The sequence below is a fragment of the Callithrix jacchus genome, chromosome 16 (assembly GCF_049354715.1).
Source record: "Callithrix jacchus isolate 240 chromosome 16, calJac240_pri, whole genome shotgun sequence".
In the NCBI taxonomy this organism is placed as follows: Eukaryota; Metazoa; Chordata; class Mammalia; order Primates; family Cebidae; genus Callithrix; species Callithrix jacchus.
Window position 1 is genome coordinate 100,604,856 of NC_133517.1, and position 22,718 is coordinate 100,627,573.

A 22,718-nucleotide genomic window follows, 5' to 3' on the forward strand; every position below is an offset into this window, starting at 1 on the left:
TTTGAGGGTTTCTTTCTGGGCTCTCAATTCTATTCCATTGGTTTATAGGTCTGTCCCTATGCCAATATCCCATTGCTTTTTTAAATTATAGCTTTATATTTAGTTTTGAAATCAGAAATTTGAGACCTCCAAATTTGATCTATTACAAAATTGTTTTACCCATTCAGGATCCCTTGAAATTCTATATATATTTTAGAATGGTTTTCTTTATTTCTGTGAAGGATGCTGTTGGAATTTAGATAAGAATTGCATTAAATCTGCCAATTATTTGAGTAATATTTTCATCTTCACATTATTAAGCTGTAAGATATTAACTTTTTTTCAGATATATGAACAAAATCAGATATATGATTCTGACTAATGAATCAGGTTTCAGTTTTCCAGTTATTTAGGCCTTTTTTAATATCTTTCAACAATGGTTTATAGTTTTCAGTATACAAGTCTTGTGACTCCTTTGTTAAATTTATTCCTAAGTATTTTATTTTTATTATGTTACTGTAAACACAACCGTTCTCTTAATCTCCTTTCACTTGATTGTATGTAGGAATCCAAATAAACCAGTTATGCAATGATTTAATATCTTGAAATTTTATGAGCTCATTTATTGGTATTGACAGCTTTGTGTGTGTATATATATATATATATTCTTTATATTTTTCGACTTATAAGATTGACTTCTTTTTCAATCTGTATATTTTTATTTCTCTTTCCTGCATATTTGCTCTGACTACAACTTTAAGTATTATGTTAAATAGAATAGTGAAAATGGGCATCCTTGTCTCACTCTTGATTTTAGGAGAAAATTTTCAGTCTTTCACCACTGAGTATGAAAGTTGTGAGTTTTTCACATGGCCACAGCATGTTGAGAAAGTTTTCTTATATTCCTAGTATATTGATTAATTTTATCATGAAGGAGTGTTAAAGTTTGTTAAGTGCTTTTTCTGTATCAATTGAGATGATCATGTAGGTTTTTCTTTTATTCTATTAGGCAACTGACTGATTTCATATGTTGAACCCTTCTTTTGTTATTGGGAAAAATCTCAATTGGTCATAGTGTACAATGCTTTCAATATTCTGAATTCAGTTTATCGATACTATTGTGAGGACTTTTGCATCTATATTGATAAGGAATAGTGGTCTATAGTTTTCCTTTTCTTGTTGGGTCTTTGTCTATATTAGGATAGTGCTATATTCACAGAAGGAGGTAGGACATGTTTCCTCCTCTTCTCTTTTTGAAAAAGTTTGAGGACTGGTGTTAATTTTTCTTTAATTGTTTGTCACCTTCACCAATGAAAGCTTCTAATCTTGGGTTTTTCTTCATTAGGAGGTTTTAGGTCACTGATTAAACCTCTTTGTTTCTTTTAGTTCTATTCATATTTCCTACTTCTTCTAGAGTAGGCTTTGGTGGTTTATGGTTTGTTTTTACTTTAATTTATTTCTTGTTGCTATTGTGATTATTTTTTCTGATCTAATGTTGTTTAAGACCATAATTTTTAGAAAAATTTTCACATATTTGTGAGTTTTTCAAAAGTTTTTCTTCTGTTATTGATGGTAGTTACATTGCAGAGTAGTCAGAAAAGAATTATGATTTCAATATTTTTAAATTTATTAAGATGTTTTGTGAACTTAACATATGATCTATCTCAAAGAATGTTCCAAATGCATTTGAGAAAATTGTATAATCTGCTACTGTTGAGTGAAGTGCTTTCTGAGTATTAGATAAAATTGGTCTGTTGTGTTAAGTATTAGATACAATTGGTCTATTAATCTTCTGTCTGGTTATTCTATTCACTATTGAAAATGGAGTAATTAAGTCTCCAGATATTATTGTTAAACTATGCCTTCAATTCTGTTAATTTTAGTTTCACATGTTTTGGGAGTGTTGTCATTAGATGGGTATATAATTTGTATGTTTTCTTGATGTAGGGCAACTTTTATCAATATATAATGTCTTTGGCCAGGTGTGGTGGCTCACGCCTATGATCCTAGCACTTTGGGACTCTGATTTGGGTGGATCACAAGGTCAGTTCAAGACCAGCCTGACCAATATGGTGAAACCCTGTCTCTACTAAAAATATAAAAATTAGCTCAGCATGGTGGCATGTACCTGTAGTCCCAGCTACTTGGGAGGTTTGGCAGGAAAATTTCTTGAACCCGGAAGGCACAGGTTCCAGTGAGCCAAGATCAAACCACTGCACTCCAGCCTGGGTGTCAGAGCAAGACTCCATTTTGTGTGTGTGTGTGTGTGTGTTCATCTTTATTTCACTCTTGTAAAATTTTTGACTTGAAATCTATTTTGTATGATAGCAATATAGCCACCCAGCTCTGTTTTGGATGCCATTTGCATGAAATATATTTGTCCATTGTTTTTATGCAAACTTTTTGTGTTTTTGTATTTACAATGACTCTCTTGTAAACAGTATGTAGATGGATTTTTTTTTTGTTTATTCTGCCAATTTTTGTCTTATGAGTAGCAGGGTTTGATCCAGTTACATTGAAAATAATTACTGATAAGAAAAGACTTACTTCTGTCATTTAATTTTGTTTTCCATAGGTTTGTTGTTGTTGTTGTTCTTCAATTTCTCTATTACAGCCACCATTTTTTGGTATTCTGTTGATTTTTTTATAGTTTGCCAGTTTTTCTTTTTGTATTGTTTAAAGTTATTTTCTTAGTGGTTTTCTGGGAAATTACACTTAATGTCTTAAACTTGTAACTATCTAGCTTTAACAGTAACCCAATTTATAACCAACTTAGTTTCAATAGCATAGAAACATTCTGCTTCTATCCATCTCCTTTCCTACCCTTTATATTGTTATTGTCACATATTATGTCATTCTATATTGGGAACTCATTACCACAGATTTATAATGATTGTTTTATGCACTTTCCCTTTAAATCATATAGGAAAAAAGTACAAGTAAAAAGTACAATAAGAGTGGCTCGTATATAAAGTTACTTTTAACAGTCTTCTTTATTTCCTCTTATATCTTGAGTTCATGCTGGTGTTCTTTCATTTCAGCCTGAATAACTCCTTTTAGCATCTCTTATAGGAAAAATTTACTGGCTTCTTTTGCCAACCTGACAAAGAAGAATGGGCTGTTCACCACACCATTTTCTTTTCCTCCCGGTCACTCAGCTAGGCTCCTCTTGCCAGCCTCTTTTGCAGGTGTTAGATAAAATAGTAGAATGTTAAAGTGGTACATACCTGGCCATTCAGACCTCCCACATATGATTATCTCAATACATGCAGTAAAAGCCTTTGATAAAATTTAACATCCCTTCATGTTAAAAATGCACAGTAAACTAGATATTGATGGAACATATCTCAAATTCTTCTTAAACTTTTCTAAAGTTTAGAACTAGAGAGAATACCGTCAAACCCATTTTGAGGCCAGCATCATTCCTGTGTCAAAGTCAGTCACAATAAGAAAACTACAGACCATTATCTAAGATGAACATAGATGAAAAAATCGTCACTAGAACACCAGCAAAATGTACTCAAGAAATATCAACAAAATTACACATAATGACCAAGTTGGATTTATCCCTGTCTCAGCACTGTTTTTATCATGAAACAATGGTAAAGAGGCTGAAAAGACAACTTAAATACTGAGAGAATAGATTTACCAAACATAGTCTCTCTTAAAATTTTAATATCTAAAATATGTAAGAAATTCAAACAACCCTAATAGCAAAATAAATAATAACCTGATTAAAAAATAGGTAAAGGACCTGAACAGACTTATCTCCAGAGAAGACATAAAAATGGCCAACAAGTACCTGAAAATGTGCTCAACATCACTAGTCAACAGGGAAATACAAATCAAAACCACAATGATTTATCCACTAACATCTGATGAGATGCTTGTTGTGAAAAAGTCAAGAGATAAGTAGTGGTGAGGGTGTAGAGAAAAGGAAACACTTGTAACCTGTTGATAGGAATGCAGATTTATATAGCCACATTTTTATTTGTTTGTTAAGCAAAATATCCTTGTTGGCAAAGTCCCATGTGAAATACAGAATGCAGTATTATTCTAAGATGGAGTTTAATGAAGGGTTGCTCGATACACCCCAATTTCATAGTTTTGGGGTATTTCTGGATTTACTTCCTCAGAGTTTCCTCTCCTAGTTCTGGGAGACTTTTCTATTTCTGTTGCTACCTGGCTGCCAAATATTACTTCTTTCTAGAATTCATTTAAATAGTATAATCCAGCAAAAATATAAAGATTTTTGTGTTTTGAAAAAAAATGTTGTATCACACAAGGAGTCAATGGAAATCTTCTTGGCCCAGTGTAATTTCTATCCTTCCTCTTGTGGCCGTTCTTCATCCAAAACGTTCCAGGCCTCTGGTGAAGTGTCTTTCCCCACTGAGTCTAGTCCCTAGGTCTTAGAAGGGAGTGACTCCCTGAAGCTGATGCTAATTTTTAGCTTGTTGAATTCTAATGAATAATATTCACATCACATTAAATTTTTGTTTCTTATAAAATTGTTCTAAATTGCCATCTTGTCTCCCAGTCCTTGAAGAATAAATGGACCTTGATCTTGCAGATCCAGCAATCTTAATTCAGTTCAGCTGCCACATTTGACAGATGAGGAAACTAAAACTCAGAGAAGGGAAGTGATTTATCACAAAATATTGGGGCTATTTGGAAGCAGAGCTGAAGCCATAACTCTGGTCTTCTTTCTCTTAGGCCAATGCCCCTATCCACTTGTGACATTTTTTGCTTCCCTTCTGATTGGCAAGATTGTAATAATAAAAGGTGACAGCGTTGCTTATGCACCTTGTATTCTTGTCTATTATAACTATAAACCCAAATATGTTTCCCAGAATAGTTAATCATCTAGTAGAAGGTAGTGTGATTTCTCTCCTGTAAATCATAAAAAAAAACCTCTGGTACCTTCTATTATGTTTGCCATATTGTTTTTTAGGCTATAAGGAAGTGGTCTCGTGTAGTTGTGTAAAAATACTGCCTGTTGGTCTCTCCTTATTAGTAGATGCTGACTAACATTACAAGGTAATAATTGGTTATATTGTACTAGGAGAATAACAGTTTATAACAATATTACCTGCAATAAACTACATAGTTTATTTTCTATTCAGTGAAGCAATTGTTTGGCTTTTTGGCTGCACAGTTTTTTTCATAGCTAAGTTTTTTTTGTCATAAGGCAATCAGGCGGCACAAAAATATTAACAACTACAGGAAACCAGCATCTAGCAAGAAATTTGAAGATTATGTTCACCCTGAATAAACAAGTGGCTTTAAAAAATTCTTCCAACTTTTAACTTCAAACAGAAAAGTTGAAAAAGAAGTACAGTAAAGACACATGTGCCCTTTATTTAGATTCACAAATTAACATTTTCTGGGATTGGCTTTGTGTGTCTCTATGTCTCTTTTCCTCTTCACATACACACTCATTTTCTCTCTCTTACACACACGTACATATACATGTACACGCTCACATTTTGTGTAGCTCTGAACTGCCTGAAAGCAATTTTCAGACATCAAGATTGTACAAGAATACTTAAGGCAGTTTTCCCAAAAGTTAGCACATTCTTTTATATTACTACAATAACAAGACATTTGCTACAGATAATTAATATTATGTAGTATGCAGTCTAAATTTAAATGTCTCCACTTGCTCTCAAATATTCTTTATATTAGTCAGGGATCTTATATTGGAATTTTTATCATGTTTCTTATTTTCATCAGTCTTGAATATTGCTTCCCCTCCACCATTTCCCTCATCTTTTGCAACCTTGACATTTTTGAAGAGTGCAGACTAATTGTCTCTTAGACTATTTCTCAAACTGGATTCATCTAACTGTTCTTCTGGATTAGACAAAATGTTTAGGCAAATATTATGTTTCCCATTGCATTCCATCGAGAAGTTTATAATGTCATTTTATCTCAATATTTGTGAAGCTAAGTTTCATCTCTTCATTTTAAATTCCTTACTTAATAAACATTAAATGGATAATAGAGATATATGAATGTCCTTTTCCTAACAATATGTTAGTGTATAGTGTTAGGAGTAATTTCATGCCAGAATCTCATATTAACTTGGTGGTATTTGTAAAACAGTGATTTTAAAATTCAGGCATTTTTCTAGCTCAGGGGCCAGTCAATTTTTCCAGTAAAGAGCCACATTCCAAGTATTTTAGGCTTTGTGGGCCACATACGGTCTCTGTTACTTATTCTAGTTCTTCTTTAGCTGTGTAAAAATTATTAGCTCATGGACTGCAGGAAAATGGTCTGCAGCAGCATTTGGGCCATGAGTAGTAGTTTGTCAAAGTCCTGTTCTGTGTTATAAAGAAGAGCTTTCCTTTTCCTCGTAACACATGTGTGTGTGTGTGTATGTGTTTGTGTGTGTGTGTGTGTTAGAGGGAGAGAATGAGATCCTTAATAACTTTTTTTCTTTATAGAGTTGATCTCTTTAAGCTTTTTTTTTTTTTTTTTAAATAAATACACTTTGGATTTAACTCTGGTAAATAACACTGTCTTAAGAAAATTTCATCTTCTATGCTTTCTGATACAATAGCCACTAGCTTCATGAGACCATTCAAATTTAAACTAAGTATAATGAAATTATAAATCAAAATTAAATAAATTAATAATTCAAAAAAAATTAGTTTCTCTGTCACATGAGTCACATTTAAGTGTACAAGTATTCACTCAACACTCGTAGCTAGTGGCTACATATTGAACAGTGCAGATGTAGGACATTTTTATGATTTAGAAGTTGTAATTGATAGTAATATATGCAGATTTCAAATGTATTTGCACAGAGTTATGCAAAATAGTCCCTCATAATTAGAGTTAACTTATACTTTTTTTCTTGTCTTTTATTTGCTTTTATGCTCATTTCCCTTCTTAGTAATTTGTCTATTCCTTTTCTTTTAAGGTACCAAAGTATTTATTATATCTATTGTTTTTTTGTTTTTATCTCACATTTTTCTTTACTTATGCTTTCTTTTGATTTAGTTTATCAGTTTTTTTTAAACTTTTATTTTAGGTTCAGAGGTACCTATGCAGGTTTACTATATAGGTGTCACTGGGGATTTGTGCACAGATTATTTAGTCACTTATGTGGTAGGCCATGTACCTGATAGGTAGTTTTTAAGTCCTGACTATCATTTTTCCCTCCATCCTCAAATAAGTCCCAGTGTCTGTTGTGTCCATGTGTACTCAATGTTGAGCTTTTACTTGTGAGAACACTTAGTATGTGGTTTTCTGTTCCTCTGTTAGTTTATATAAGATAATGGCTTTTACCTTCATCCATGTTGCTGCAAAGGACATGACCTCATTTATAAATAAAACATAAAACAGGACATGACCTGTTTTATGGCTCCATCATATTTTGCGGCTATATGTACCACATTTTCTTCATTAGTCTAGAATTGATGGACATTTAAGTTGGTTTCATGTCTTTGTTATTGGGATTTATGCTTCAATGAGCATATGCGTGCATGTATCTTATTCTTTCCTCTATGATCTTCCTTCCCTCCTTCCCTTTCTCTCTTCTTGGCCTCCTCTTTCCTTCCTTCCTCTTTTTTCTCTCTCTTCCTTTCTTTCTCTTTCTCTCTTCCTTTCTTTCTTTCTCTCTTATCTTCCTTCCTTCCTGTCTTTCTTTCTTTCTCTTTCTGTTTCTTTTTCTTTTTTCTTTCTTCCTTCCTCCTTCCCCACCTCCTTCCTTCCTCTCCTCCTTCCTTCCCTCCCACCCTCCCTCCTTCTCTCTGCTTCTGTCACCCTGGCTGGAGTGCAGTGTCACCATCTTGCCTCATTGCAAGCTCCACATCCCAGGTTCAAATGATTCTCCTTCATTAGTCTCCCAAGTAGCTGGGACCACAAGCGCCTGCCACGAGATCTAGCTGATTTTTGTATTTTTTATTAGAGGCTGGGTTTCTCTGTGTTGCTCAGGTTATCAGGCTGGCCTCGAACTCCTGACCTAAGGTCATCTGCCCACCTTGACCTCCCAAAGTGCTGGGATTACAGGTGTTAGCCACCATACCTGGCCTCCATCGCTCCCTTTTGTATCCCACAACTCACACCTTGCCCACGCCACTCATGCGTACCCCCTGCCTTTCCCCACAGTCACTTTTGAGTCCTGCACTAAATAGCCTTCAGTCCAGAGACCAGACACCAGACAGCAATCTGGACCTCTTCCTTGATCAAAGATGAGACCTCCACAAGAGGGAAATGCCTGCTATGGAGCCTGCAGGCTGAACACAGTCACTCTTCAGGCAAACAGCTAGAACAGAACTGAGTAAAATCTCCAGCCAAAAAAAAACTTCTCATTCAACTCATCCCTAACCCCATTTTACAGATTGAAACACTAAGGCTCAGAGGGGAGGAGACAGAGTAGGCACTGGACAGTAGTCTTTTGGCTCCAAAGCCAAGTTCTGTCCACCCAGCCAGGCTCCATCCTTCCTTCTATAAATGTTTATAACAGTATGTGCTGGGCACTCTTCTTAGGCTCTTTTACACATATCACTCAGTCTGCTTTTCCCATTCTTTTGACAAGTATTTATTGAGCTTCTACTGTGTGCATGAACTGGACTCGATACTATGGATATCTTGGTAAAAAACTCAGGCAAAGTCTACCCCCCTGGGGTTCTAACAAGACAAAGAGAGGGTTGGTGCTGTGGGCAAGGCTGTGAAGGCAATGAATGAAATGGTGGGGTCACACAGGAAGGGTGTTCAGGGATTCTCTCTGCATGGAAGGGGCATCTTCTTGGCTTTGAGATGCAAATGCTAAAATACCTGTGAGCAGCAGGCCATGCCCACTCAGTAACAGAGCTGAGCCGCAACCCTCCATAGATGCCAAACCAAACACCAGATCAGGCCACAAAACCACCTAAGGGCTGGCCGGTTGTGCATTTGGAAGAGGGGGTGCTGTTCTTCCTCCAGGATGACAAGATGATAGATTGAAAAATACATGGGATGCTGGGTGCAGTGGCTCAGGCCTGTAATTTTGGCACTTGGGGAGGCTGAGGCTGGTGGATAACCTAAGGTAGGATTTCAAAACCAGCCTGGCCAACATGGTGAAACCCATCTCTCAAACATACAAAAATTAGCTGGGTGTGGTGGCATTTGTGGGATTACATTGCCTGTAATCCCAACTACTCAGGAGGCTGGGTGGAAGAATCACTTGAATCCAGGAAGTAGAGGTTGCAGTAAGCTGAGATCTCAGCACTGCACTGCAGCCTGGGTGGCAGAGTGAGACTGTCTCAAAAAAAGAAAAAAAAAGAAAAGTGCATGAGCTCTGGAGGTGGAGAGATGGAATTGAATCCCAGTTTTTACTTCTCAGCTGTGTGCCCTTGGACAAGTTGGCTTCTCAGAGCTTCAGTTTTCTCATCTGTGAAATGGGAACAACATCTGGCTTGCCGGCGGTCTTAGGATGACTGGGGAGTGTCTGGTACGTAGTAGGCGCTCAACGTGTGTGCTTTCCCATGGCCATCTAAGAGTCCTCAGGGCTGCCCTCCTGCCCTTCCCCCACAACTCCTGTGACTGCCTCTTAAATGGGTACTCAAGGTGATAAGGAGGAACAGGTGAGGGAGCCACGCTGGATCCACACCCACCCACGCCCATTGTTAGGAAAACAAGCTTTTAGTGCCTGGCCCTGCTGCTGCTGGCGGCTGAGAGTAGAAAACGGGACCCAGAGGCAGCCTCTCCCTTCCTGTAAGGCACACCAAGGCAATGGTGTTTAAAATGAAAAGAGGCAGTGGCATGGAGGCTACGGAGACTGAGCCATTCCTACGGCAAAAAGGAAGGCAGTGGGGCCCCCTGCTGAGGGTTATCTGGCAAGTGCTTCATTCTACCTTCCTCATGGGACCCACAGCCTCTTCATCAGTGATGTCTTCAGGCTCACTGTCCCCAAGCTGCTTAGGTGAGTCCAGACTTCAGGATCTCGCTAAGGCTTGTGGTCTCTTAATGCCATTCATTCAGAGTCCGGGGGCTTCATCTCTCATGCCTCTGCCTATAGACCTGGTGCTCGGGACACTGGAGGGTGGGTGGGAAGGATACTGAAAAAGGAAAATGATTAATGAGAAAGTGACTGTCCCCCACAGGGGCAAATAAGCAAGCTCTTACCTGACTGTATAAATTAGCTTTTGTTGTAAAATGCCCCCAAATGAGTGGCTTAAAGTTATAAGCATTCATTTATTTAGTTTATAGTAATGTGGGTCAGTAACGTGGACTGGGCTCAGCTGGGTGGGCCTTCTTTTCTTGGCTGGGTTTTCTCATGTGCGTGTAGTTGTGTCTGAAGCTAGCTCAGACATGTTCATGTGGTTAGTAGGGAAGGATCTAAGCAATAGGCCAAAAGCTACATTTTCTCTTGAGGCTCACAGCTGGCATAGCTTTACCTCCACTCTACTCTTGGTCAAAGGTGGTTTTGTGGCCAGCCCAGGTCCAAGTTGTGTCTGCTCAGCTGCCATAACAGAGTATCACAGACTGAGTAGCTTCAACAACAGAAATGTATTTTCCTCTTGTTTCTGGTGGCTGTGAGTTCCAGATCAGGTATCTGCAAGCTTGGTTCCATCTGAGGCTTCTGCCTCTGGTGTGCAGTTGGCCACTTTCTCCCTGTGTCCTCATATGGTGGTTCCTCTGTAACCACCCAGGTGTTTCCCTGTGTGTCTATATTATCTCCTCTTATCAGGAGTCCAGAATGGGTGAAGGCCCGGCCTAATGACCTCATTTGAACTTTATTGCCTTTTTAAAGGCCCTATTTCCAAACACAGTCACATTCAGAGGTACCGGGGGTTGGGGCTTCAACATACAAATTTTGTGAGGACACAATTTACCTCATAACAAGGGGAGAGAAAAACACCATCTCTTGATCTTGAGGAGCTACAGTAAGATTGAAAAGAAGCATGTACAGTGGGGGAAATAACCGAGATCACGATTGCGAAAAAGTCAACCACGCCGACCGATCCTCCACACCTGGCCTGGTTTGGGCAAAGGCAACACACATGGGCACCTACTCTCACCAGCTGTATCTTCTCCCTCCTTCCCCTGCAAGCCTTTTTCTGGAGTTTATTGGTGATCCCAAGTCTCAGGCGTGGAAGGGCTACCTCCTCGCAATGCTGATGTTCCTCTCTACCTGCCTGCAGACGCTGTTTGAGCAGCAGAACACGTACCAGATTAAGGTGCTGCAGATAAGGCTGCAGTCTGCCATCACTGGCCTGGTGTAAAGAAAGGTGAGTCCCGGGGGACAAGTGCAGGTCTTCCCAGCCTGGAAAAGGAACAAAACTGAACTGGTTGGAAGTAATGCTATCAGCAGCTGAGAACGCTTTCAGTCCTCACTTATTAGAGTCACTCACGATATATTCTCACTTCCTTTGTTATTTCTCTTTATTTGGATGTATTTATTTTGTTGAGACAGAGTCTTCACCCACCGTGGCTTCCTAGAGTGCTGGGATGATAGGTTTGAGCTACCTCACCCGGCCTCCTTTCATTCTTAAGTCTGAGTCATATTCTGCTTAGCAGATGGATCACACTGTGTTTTTTTTCATCTGATGGTGGACCCGTTGGTTGATTTTGTCTTTTGGCTTTTGTGAATTGTGCTGCTGTGAGTACAGGTGTGGAAATCCCTCTCGAAGTTTCTGCTTTCTATTCTTTTGGCATGGATGGCAATGGCTTTGTTAGAGCCAATGGTAATGCTGTGTGGAAGTGTTTTGAGGGACCACCATTCATAAAGTGTTTTGTTGTTGTTGTTGTTGAGATGGAGTCTCACTGTGTCACCCAGGCTGGAGTGCAGTGGCATGATCTGGCCTCACTGCAACCTCCTCCCAGGTTCAAGCCATTCTCATGTCTCAGCCTCCTGAGTAGCTGAGATTACAGACATCTGCCACCACACCTGGCTCATTTTTGTATTTTTAGTAGAGACAGGGTTTCACAATTTTGGCCAGACTGGTCTCGAACTCCTTGCCTCAGGTGACCCGCCCACCTCGGCCTCCCAGAGTGCTGAAATTGCAGGTGTGAGCTACCTCCCCTGGCTGTTGTGAAGTGTTTTAATCATCCTGTTTTACTGTTCTTCACCTGGGGTTATGATCTCAACCCTGCTTCTCTCTGTTCCTGCTAAGGGACTCCCCATAGACAGCCCAGTCCTTGCCTCTGTCCAGGAGACAGCATACCTGGAAGTGAAGTTGGGTCAGTCCTGCCTCAGTGCTGCTTCTGTTTTAGGTAAATATCCTGTGGGTTTAGGAGAGAAAATACCAAGTGCACATATGAAACACCATGGGCATTCCCCAACTCAAGACTGTGGGAGAGATGGGGTGTTGGAGGAGAGGTAAACCTGGAAGCCACTTAGCCCGACTCTGTCCCCTGCCCCAACTTTTTTTTTTGAGATGGTGTCTTTCTCTGTCACCCAGCCTGGAATGCAGTGATGCAATCTTGGCTCACTGCAACCTCCACCTCTCAGGTTCAAGAGATTCTACTGCCTCATCGGCCTGAGTAGCTGGGACTACAGGTGAGTGCTACCACACCTGGCTAATTTTTGCATTTTTAGTAGAGCTGGGGTTTTGCCCTGTTGGCCAGGCTGGTATCCAACTCCTGACCTTAGGCGATCCACCCACCTCGGCCGCCCAAAGTGCTGTGATTCCAGGCGTGAGCCGCTGCGCTCAGCCAAGCCCTGCTCCGTTCTAATTCTACTGTCTGTGAAAGGCCTCTGGGAGCTTACAGAAACAATGGCCCCAGTATGATTTCTCCCACTCCCTTGCTCCTGGAGTTCTGGGGACCCACAGTGAGAAGTGATTGTTTTCCTCACTCATCTGGATGTGATGAGCCTGGTCAAAGAAGTTTACTGTTGCTGACTTGCAGCTGATCAGGTCCCTGCCCTGTGGAAATTGCCCCTACTAATTCCTTATGCCTCAGTTTACCCAGCTAACTCAGATCTATAGCTCTGCCCCAGGCTGGGTTAGGCTCCTCGCTGTCACTCCATGTGGGAATCTCCCGTTATTTATTTTTTTATTTATTTATTGAGACAGGATCTTACTCTATCACCCAGGCTGGAGTGCAGTGGTACAATCTCAGCTCACTGCAACCTCTGCCTCCAGTGTCCAAGTGATTCTCCTTCCTCAGCCTACTGAGTAGGAGGCCACCACGGTCTGCTAATTTTTGTATTTTTAGTAGAGACGGGTTTCCTCATGTTGGTCATGTGGGTCTCAAACTCTTGACCTTGTGATCCACCCGCCTCAGCCTCCCAAAGTGCTGAGATTACCAGCTCACACCGCGCTGTTCCCCTGTGACACTTCAGTGAAGTCTGGTGTGTAGGTGATGGCTGCCTGAATATCTTCTCACCACAGGGCAGGGCTGGGGGCTGTGTTGTCTATAAATTCCTCAGCTTTTTATGCTGGTAAGGAAAGAAGGAAGAGGGGGCCCTCAGGGGACATGCAGCAAGGTTTGGTGTGGACATAGCTCACCAGATTGTACTTGGTGTTCCCATGTAACTTGTAACCGCTCTCATAGAAAGTGGCCTAGAACCCCAGAGAGTGGGGGTTGCTCTCTATCAGCTAGGTGTCGGGGTAAGAGAAGCTGAGGCTGTACAGAGCCAGGAGACAGGACAGGGCAACCAGGGCCAGGTGCGGTGGCTAACGCCTGTAATTCCAGCAGTTTGGGAGGCTAAGGCCGGTGGACCATTTGAGGTCAGGAGTTTGAGACCAGCTGGCCAACATGGTGAAACCCCATCTCTACTAAAAATACAAAATTAGCCAGGCATGCTAGTGCATGCCTGTAATCCTGGATACTCAGGAGGGTGATGCAGGAGAATCTCTTGAATATGGGACGCTGAGGTTGCAGTGAGCCGAGATCATGCCATTGCACTCCAGCCTGGCAAACAAGAGCAAAACTCTGTTTCAAAAAGAAAAAAGAAAAGGAATTTGCTCTGCAAATATGGCTGCAGGTGCAACCCCTGATGTGTCCTCCCTTCCCTGCTCCTGCTCATGCTCCAACATCACCCCCAACCCCCAGCCATGGATTCAAAGTCCTGCAGTGCAGACAGCATGGATTTGCAGAGCTGTGAGCCTGGGGTCTGTCCTGCAGCAGGAGACACAAAGGAGGGAGCCCTGGGTTTGAGCCAGAGTCAGCCTGTGGTGTCCCCCTGGAGGCCCTAGTCCCGTTGTGTTTTGTGACACTCCCCTATATTCTCACACAAGCCACCCTCATTTTCAGCATAAATACAGATGCTCCTTAACTCATGATGGTGTCATGTCCCCATAAATCTGTCATAAATTTGTAATAGCAGCCAAGTCCAGTAGCTCACATCTGCAATCACAGCACTTTTTGAGGTAATTGTGGGAAGATTGCTTGATCCCAGGAGTTCAAGACTAGCCTGGGCAACATAGAGAGATTCTATCTCTATGTGGGGGAAAAAAAGTAAAAATATACTAAGTTGAAAATGCATTTATTTATTTTTTGAGACAGTCTCACACTGTCATCCAGGCTTGAGTGCAGTGATGCAATCTTGGCTCATTGCAACCTCTGCCTATCAGGTTCCAGTGCTGGGATTACAGGCATGAACCACCGTACCTGGCCTATTTATTTTTATTTTTGAAGGTGGAGTCTGGCTCTCTTTCCCGGGCTGCAGTACAGTGATCCCATCTTGGCTCACTGCCTGCAACCTCTGCCTCCCGGGATCAAGTGATTATCCTGCCTCAGCCTACTAGGTAGCTGGGACTACAAGCACGCTACCACACCCAGCTACTTTTTGTATTTTCAGTAGAGACAGGATTTCACCATGTTGCCCAGCCTGCTCTTGAACTCCTGAGCTTAGGCAATCTGCCCACCTCAGCCTCCCAAAGTGCAGGGATTACATGTGTGAGCCACCATACCCGGCCCGCAAATGCATGTAATACACCTACCCTACCAAGTATTGGAGGTTAGCCCAGCCGACTTTGGGTAGAGAACAAGCAAGCAGTAGTAAAAAGAGAACAAAACCCTCTCACCCTTCCCCACCTTGGATCATGACTTTGACGTTTCAGGGGTCCAACCTTCATGAATGTTTGTAGAAATAGGTAATAAACTTGGATTAATGTACCCACGCTTAAGTGTACAATTCAATGGCATTTGGTAGATTCACAATATTGTGGAACCAGTGCCACCATCTGTTTCTAAACTTTCTCAACATCCCAAATAGAATGCCGTCCTCATGAAGCAATAGTTTACCTACTTTTTAATTTTTATGTATGTATGTATGTATGTATGTATGTATGTATGTATGTATGTATTTATTTATTTATTTTGAGACCGAGTCTTGCTCTGTCTCCCAGGATAGAGTACAATAGCGCAATCTCGGCTCACTGCTACTTCTGCCTCCCAGGTACTAAGCAATTTTCCTGCCTCAGCCTCCGGAGTTGGGATTATAGGCGCATGCCACCACACACAGCTAATTTTTGTATTTTTAGTAGAGACGGTGTTTCACCGTGTTTCTCATGCTGGTCTTGAATTCCTGACCTCATCGTGATTCACCCACCTCAGCCTCCCAAAGTTTTGGGATTACAGGCGTAAGCCACCATGCCCAGCCTACATTTTTTGTTTTGTCAGAGACGAGGTTCTGCTCTGTTACCCAGGCTGAAGTGGCTTGATTAGAGCTCACTGCAGCCTCAATCTCTTGGGCTCAAGTGACCCCTCCTGCCTCAGCCTCCCAAGTAGATGGGACTACAAGTGTAAACAATTGCACGTGGCTAATTTTTATCTTTTTTATAAGGAGGGGATGTCACTATGTTCCCAGGCTGGCCTCAAACTCCTGGGTTTTAGCCATCCTCCCACCTCAGCCTCCCTGGGGGGAGGGCAGCCGTATAGTCATTCTAGATTGGTAGATAGTTGTTCGATGGTAGAAACTTTTCCCTTTGAGGAGAATGCTTCTCAAATTATGAAAATTATAAGAATAACTGCTGTTAGTGAGATCAAAGATCCCACAGATGAGACAGTGTTTCATGTGGTATATGCATCTGGATAGTCTGAGTATCGTCGAGGTATTCCGGATAGGCCAAGGAAGTGCTGCGGAAAAAAGGTTAGATTTACTCCTACAAACATAATAGTAAAATGAACTTTAGCATAGGCTTGGTCAAGTGTGTAGCCTGAAAACAGTGGAAATCAGTGAATAAAGCCTCCCATAATAGCAAATACTGCTCCCATAGATAATACGTAATGAAAGTGTGCTACTACATAGTATGTGTCGTGTAATACAATGTCTAATGATGAGTTGGCTAATGCAATTCCTGTCAATCCGCCCACGGTGAAAAGAAAAATAAAGCCCAAGGCCCATAGTATTGGAGGGGATCATTTAATATTACCGCCGTGTAGTGTAGCTAGTCAGCTAAATACTTTTACTCCGGTGGGGATTGCGATGATTATAGTAGCTGATGTGAAATATGCGCGAGTGTCTACATCTATTCCTACTGTGAACATGTGGTGGGCCCATACAATAAATCCCAGGAAGCCAATGGATATTATAGCTCAGACCATACCCATGTAGCCAAATGGTTCTTTTTTATTGGAATAATATGTTACAATGTGTGAAATTATTCCGAAACCTGGTAGAATGAGAATATACACTTCAGGGTGACCAAAAACTCAGAATAGATGTTGATATAGAATGGGATCTCCGCCACCAGCAGGGTCGAAGAAAGTAGTATTGAGATTACGATCAGTTAGTAATATAGTAATTCCGGCAGCTAGGACTGGAAGGGAAAGTAGAAGAAGGACCGCTGTAATTAGGACAGATCATACGAATGGGGGGGTTGATATTGGGTCATGGCTGGGGGTTTTATGTTGATAATTGTTGTAATAAAGTTAATAGCCCCTAGAATGGAGGAGACACCTGCTAAATGCAACGAAAAAATAGTTAGGTCTACAGAAGCTCCTGGGTGTGATATGTTACCTGCTAAGGGTGGGTAAACTCTTCAGCCAGTTCCGGCACCAGCTTCTAGGGTAGAGGATGCGAGTAGGAGAAGGAATGAAGGGGGTAGAAGTCAGAAGCTCATGTTGTTTATTCGGGGAAATGCTATGTTGGGAGCACCAATTATTAAAGGGACAAGTCAGTTCCCAAAGCCTCCAATTATGATTGGTATTACTATGAAGAAAATTATAATAAATGCGTGAGACGTTACAATAACATCGTAGATGTGATCATCTTCTATTAGGCTTCCCGGTTGGCCTAATTTTGCTCGGATTAGGAGGCTTAGGGCTGTTCCTACTGCTCCTGCTCATGCACCAAATAATAAGTACAGAGTTCCGATGTCTTTGTGATTGGTTGAAAATAATCAGCGATTTCTGAACATAGTTAGGGGTAAAATGGCTGAGTAAGCATTAGACTGTAAATCTAAAGACAGAGGAGTGACCCCTGTTTTTACCAGCCCCGAGGTGACATATCATATTGAATTGCAAATTCAAAGAAGCAGCTTCAACTCTGCCGGGGCTTCTCCCGCCTTTTTTTCCCTGACGGTGGGAGAAGTAGATTGAAGCCAGTTGATTAGGTTATTTAGCTGTTAACTACATTTTTGTGGGTTAGAGTCCCATCAATCTAGGAAGGGCTTAGCTTAATTAAAGTAATTAATTTGCGTTCAGTTGATGCAGAATAAAGTTCTGCAGTCCTTATAATGGTGCAGAAATTAAGTAAAGTTTACTTACTAAGGGCTTTGAAGGCTCTTGGTCTTATTAACCTAAATTTCTAGTTTATAAGTATTAGTGGGGTTAAAGGTAGTAGTAATGTGGAAAAAGTTACGAGTGGGGGTAGGAGTGGCATTGGTTTTATGTGTTTTAGTTGTCAGTTAATTTTTGTGTTGTTGGATGCGGGGAATATTGTTATTGAGTTGGAGTATGTTAGGCGTATATAGAAGTAGAGGTTTATTAGTGTTAATATGGCTATTGTGAGTGGGATAATTAGGTTATTGTTTTTTGTAAGTTCTTGTATAATAGCTCATTTAGGGGAGAAGACTGTTAGTGGGGGTAAGCCTCCTAAGGATATTATTAGTGGAATTATGGGTATTATTCATGTTAGTTTGTTTCAAGTGTGCGATAGTGATAGGGTTGTTACATTTGAGTTTAGGTAAAAAATTATGAATGTGGAGATTGTTAGGAAGATATAAATAATAAGGGTTAGAATGGTGATGCTTGGGTTGTAGTATAGCACTGCTATTATTCATCCCATGTGGGTGATTAAGGAGTAGGCTAGAAATTATCGTAGTTGTGTTTGGTTAAGTCCCCCTCAGCTGCCAACCATAATTGATAGGATTGAGATCATTAGGATAATGTTCATATTTATTGATGGGAAGATTTGAAATATGATTGACAAGGGGGCAAGTTTTTGTCATGTGAGAACAATTATGGCTGGAATTAGGGGGATTCCTTGGGTTACTTCTGGAAGTCAGAAGTGGAGGGGGGCTATTCCTATTTTTATTACTAGGGCAATCAGTATTATTGTGGATAAAATTTGGTTATGGGGTGGGTTGATTTTTCATTGTCCGGAGTTTAAGTTATTAAGGAAAATGGCTATTAGGAGAATTATTGATGCTGTTGCTTGGATTAGAAAGTATTTAGTAGAAGCTTCTGTGGATCGGGGGTTTGTGTTTTTGGCTAAAATTGGTAAGATGGCTAATCTATTCAGTTCTAGGCCTATTCAGGCTAGAAATCAGAGTGAGCTTAGAATTGTAATTGTGGTTCCTGTTAGGATGGTTAAGGAAATAATGAGGTGGGCTAGGGGGTTGATATTAGTACGGTAAGGATTTAACCAACATTTTCGGGGTATGGGCCCGATAGCTTATTTTGCTGACCTTACTGTTTACGATATGGTGTAATAGGTAGCACGGAGAGTTTTGAGTTCTCAGGTATGGGTTCAATTCCTAAAATCCTAGAAATAAGAGGCTTTAAACCTCTATAATTTACTCTACCAAAGTAACTCTTTTGTCAGACATATTTCTTATGTTTGTGGTGGGATGCCAGATATTAAGATGGGCATTGAAATCTATCATATGCATAGTGCTAGTGTAAGAGGTAAGAAATGTTTTCATAGGAGGTATATTAGTTGATCATAGTGGAATCGAGGATATGCTGTTCGAATTCATAGGAATAGGGTGGTTAGTAGGAGGGTTTTAGTTATAAAGTTGATTGTGTATGTTTCTTATATGGTTATGTTGAATGATGTTGCTAGGAAGACGGTGGTGGTTAGGGCATTTATTATGATAATATTTATGTATTCTGCTATAAAGAATAGGGCGAATGAGCCTGCGGCATATTCAATATTAAAGCCTGAAACTAGCTCTGATTCACCTTCTGTTAGGTCAAAGGGGGCTCGGTTGGTTTCTGGGATTAAGGGCATGAGCCACTGCACTTGGCCCTCATGCAGTTTATTGAATACTATACTAACAGTAAAAACTAGAAAGGTTGTATCAGTACTGGAAGGACAGTTTATACTTAATGTGATCGTTTTTGTGCCACTGTAAAATCAAAAAATCGTGTGATCATCTGCACTTGCAACTACTGGTAGGCTTAGACACTTGGATTTTAGATCCAGAAACATCCAAACACTTCCTGCTGGGTGGGAGAAGGCTTTAAGGGTCAGAGCTCTTAGCTGCTAGCAAGAGAAGCCCATTCAGGCTGAGTTTAAAAACTGAGGCCAGGCACTGTGGCTTATGCCTGTAATCCCAGCACTTAGGGAGGTCGAGGTGGGTGGATCATCTGAGGTCAGCAGTTTGAGACCAGCCTGACCAACATGAGGAAACCCTATCTTACTAAAAATACAAAAATTAGCCATGCATGGTTGCACATGTCTGTAGTCAGAGCTACTTGGGAGGCGGAGGCAAAAAAATTGCTCAAACATGGAAGGCAGGGGTTGCAATGAGCTGAGATTATGCCACTTCACTCCAGCCTGGTGGCAGAGCAAAACTCCATCTCAAGAAAAAAACAAAAGAAAGAAAAGAAAATGAATTCATGGGCAGGTGAGAAGTATCGAGGAGACACGAAATTAAGATGACAGGCAGCCAGCTGGACAGCCACAGCCTCATCAAACCCAAACATGCAGAGGCTGGCCTAGGGGGGTGACACAGAAATTGCCAGGCATGATGGCTCATGCCTGTAATTTTAGCATTTTAGGAGGCCTAGGTGAGCGTATCACTTGAGACCAGGAATTCAAGACCAGCCTGACCAATATGGTGAAACCCCAACTCCGTTCAAAACACAAAATTAGCCAGGCACGGTTGCAGGTGCCTGTAACTCCAGTTACTTGGGAGGCTGAGGCAGGAGAACTGCTTGAGCCTGGGAGATGGAGGTTGCAGTGAGCTGAGATCACACCATTGGACTGAAGTCTGATCAACAGAGTGACTCTGTCTCAAAAAAAAAAAAAAGGACACATCGAGATGATTTCTACGCAGAATTGTGAGTGAGTGTCCCTCCTTTTGGGGGTAATGTCAGGAAATTTCCAGAATCTGGGAGTGGGCACCAAGCATGTGGCTGAGAATCCTGGACAGTAGCAACATCCAGATGTACTTAGCAGAGGAATAAGGGATGTGCCTGACTGGGGTATCAACAAAGACGTCAATTCCAGCTGGCTGTTCATGTTGATGCTATATATCCGGTATATAAATTCTCCTGTCAGAAACTCTAGTTAGAAAGGCAAAGAAGAAAGAAAATCGTGCTCCTGTTCACCGAAGGAAAGGGCAAGAAGGCAGGAAAGTGGAAGGGACCTTCCTGGTGCTGCAGCTTGAATCTCCACTCGTGTTGCTGTCTTCCCCACTAGACTCTGTACTTCCAGAAAGGGCTGGAGATGGGCACAATGCCAGCCCCTCCCTTCTCTGCAGAAGTATTCCCCAATGCTGACATTCACAGTAATTGCTGATTTCTGTTCCTCTCTCTCTTTTTTTTTTTTGAGGAAGGTTCTTGCTCAGTTACCCAGGCTGGAGTGCAGTGGTATAAACATGGCTCACTGCAGCCTTGACCTCTTGGGCTCAAGTGATCATCTCCCCTCAGCCTCCTGAGTAGCCAGGAATATAGGCGTGCATCACCATTCCCGGCTAATAAAAAAAAACTTTTTTTTTCTGTAGAGACAGGGTCTTACTATGTTGCCAGGCTGATCCCAAACTCCTGGGCACAAGCGATCCTCCCTTCTCGGCCTCCCAAAGTGTTTGGTGTTACAGGTGTGAGACACCACACCTGGCCTCTTTCTGTTTCTTTAGAGTAGAGCAGCCCTAGTATGCATCTCCCACCCATAACTGTTTCCCAGCATTGTTATGTCTTTTAAGCCTCTTTCAATTTCCAAGTTTGTTAGCTGGGTGAGTGCTCACACCTGTAATCCTGATGTGATAGGATCATTTAAATTCAGAGGTTTGAGACCGACCTGGACAACACGGGGAGACTCCTGTCTCTACAAAACCTAATTTTTTTTTTAATTCCAGCCAGGTTGCAGTGCAGTGGTGTGATCTCAGCTCATGGCAACCTTCACCTCCTGGGTTCAAGCCATTCTTCTGCCTTATCCTCTCGAGTAGCTGAGATTACAGGCACATGGGACCATGTCCAGCTAATTTTAATACTTTTAATAGAGCCAGGGTTTCACCATGTTAGCTTGGCTGTCCTCAAACTCCTAACCTCAGGTGATCTGCCCACTTCAGTCTCTCAAAGTGCAATGATTGTGATCACAGGTGTGAACAGTGCCCAGCAAAAAGTAAAATTTAAAAAAATATGCAATCTACAAGTTTTTTCTCTATCCCTTTTCCCTTTTTTTCTTTTTCTTTTTTTTTTTTTTTGAAAGAGAGTCTTGCTCTGTCACCAGGCCATAGTGCAATGGCACAATCTCAGCCCACTGCAACCTCCGACTCCCGGGTTCAAGTGATTCTCTTGCTTCAGCCTCCTGAATAGCTGGAATCACAGGCATGTGCTACCACACCTGGCTAATTTTTGTATTTTTGGTAGAGATGGGGTTTCTCCATGTCGGTCAGGCTGGTCTCAAACTCCTGACCTTGTGATTTGCCCACCTTGGCCTCCCAATGTGCTGGAATTACAGGCCTGAGCCAGCTTGCCTGGCCTATCCCTTTGCCTTTCTATGAATTTTGGAAGACTCCACATTGTTGGGTCTTTCTCAAAGTCTAAATTTCCTTGGTGAAGGTGAACCCATTCTCTGTCTTTTGTATTTTTGGCACATTTGCAGCTGGATTCATGGTCACCCCATTAGATTAGAGTTTGATTATGTTGGCAAGATTCAGTGGGTGATATGATTGATCTCTTATTGGTGATGAATACTATCCTATTGTCTCTATTATTTTGTTCATTTTTTAAATTATTTTAAATTTTTAAAATAGGGGTCTCATTTAGTCACCCAGGCTGGAGTGCAGTGACTCCACCATAGCTCACTGAAGCCTCAAATTCCTGGGCTCAAGCGATCCGCACACCTCAGTCTCATGAGTAGCTGAGACCACACACCTCCACACCCAACTCTTTTTCTTTTTTGAGATGAAGTCCCACTCTGTCGCCCAGGCTGGAGTACAGTGGTGGGATCTCAGCTCATTGCAGGCTGCGCCTTTTAGGTTAATGCAATTCTGCCTCAGCATTCTGAGTAGGTGGAATTGTAGGCACCTGTCACCACACCCAGCTAATTTTCATATTTTTAGTAGGGATGGGCTTTCACCATGTCGGTCAGGCTGGTCTGGAACTCCTGACCTCAAGCGATCTGCCTGCCACAGCCTCTCCAAGTGCTGGGATTACAGATGTGTTCCACCGCACCGCACCTGGCC

The 22,718-nt window shown here is 41.5% G+C and overlaps 1 long non-coding RNA gene across 6 annotated transcripts in view; it reads left to right on the top strand.

Annotated features, from left to right (window-relative positions):
* Nucleotides 1-22,718, top strand: part of LOC144579672 (uncharacterized) — a 91,207-nt gene that overhangs the window by 34,027 nt on the left and 34,462 nt on the right. The window contains exon 1 of one of the 6 annotated variants that reach the window (XR_013527817.1): nucleotides 9,676-11,198. The exons of the other annotated variants lie outside the window; for them this stretch is intronic. This is a non-coding gene — a long non-coding RNA (uncharacterized LOC144579672). Of the gene's footprint in view, nucleotides 1-9,675; nucleotides 11,199-22,718 lie in introns of those variants that run through there. 6 annotated transcript variants of the gene reach the window in all.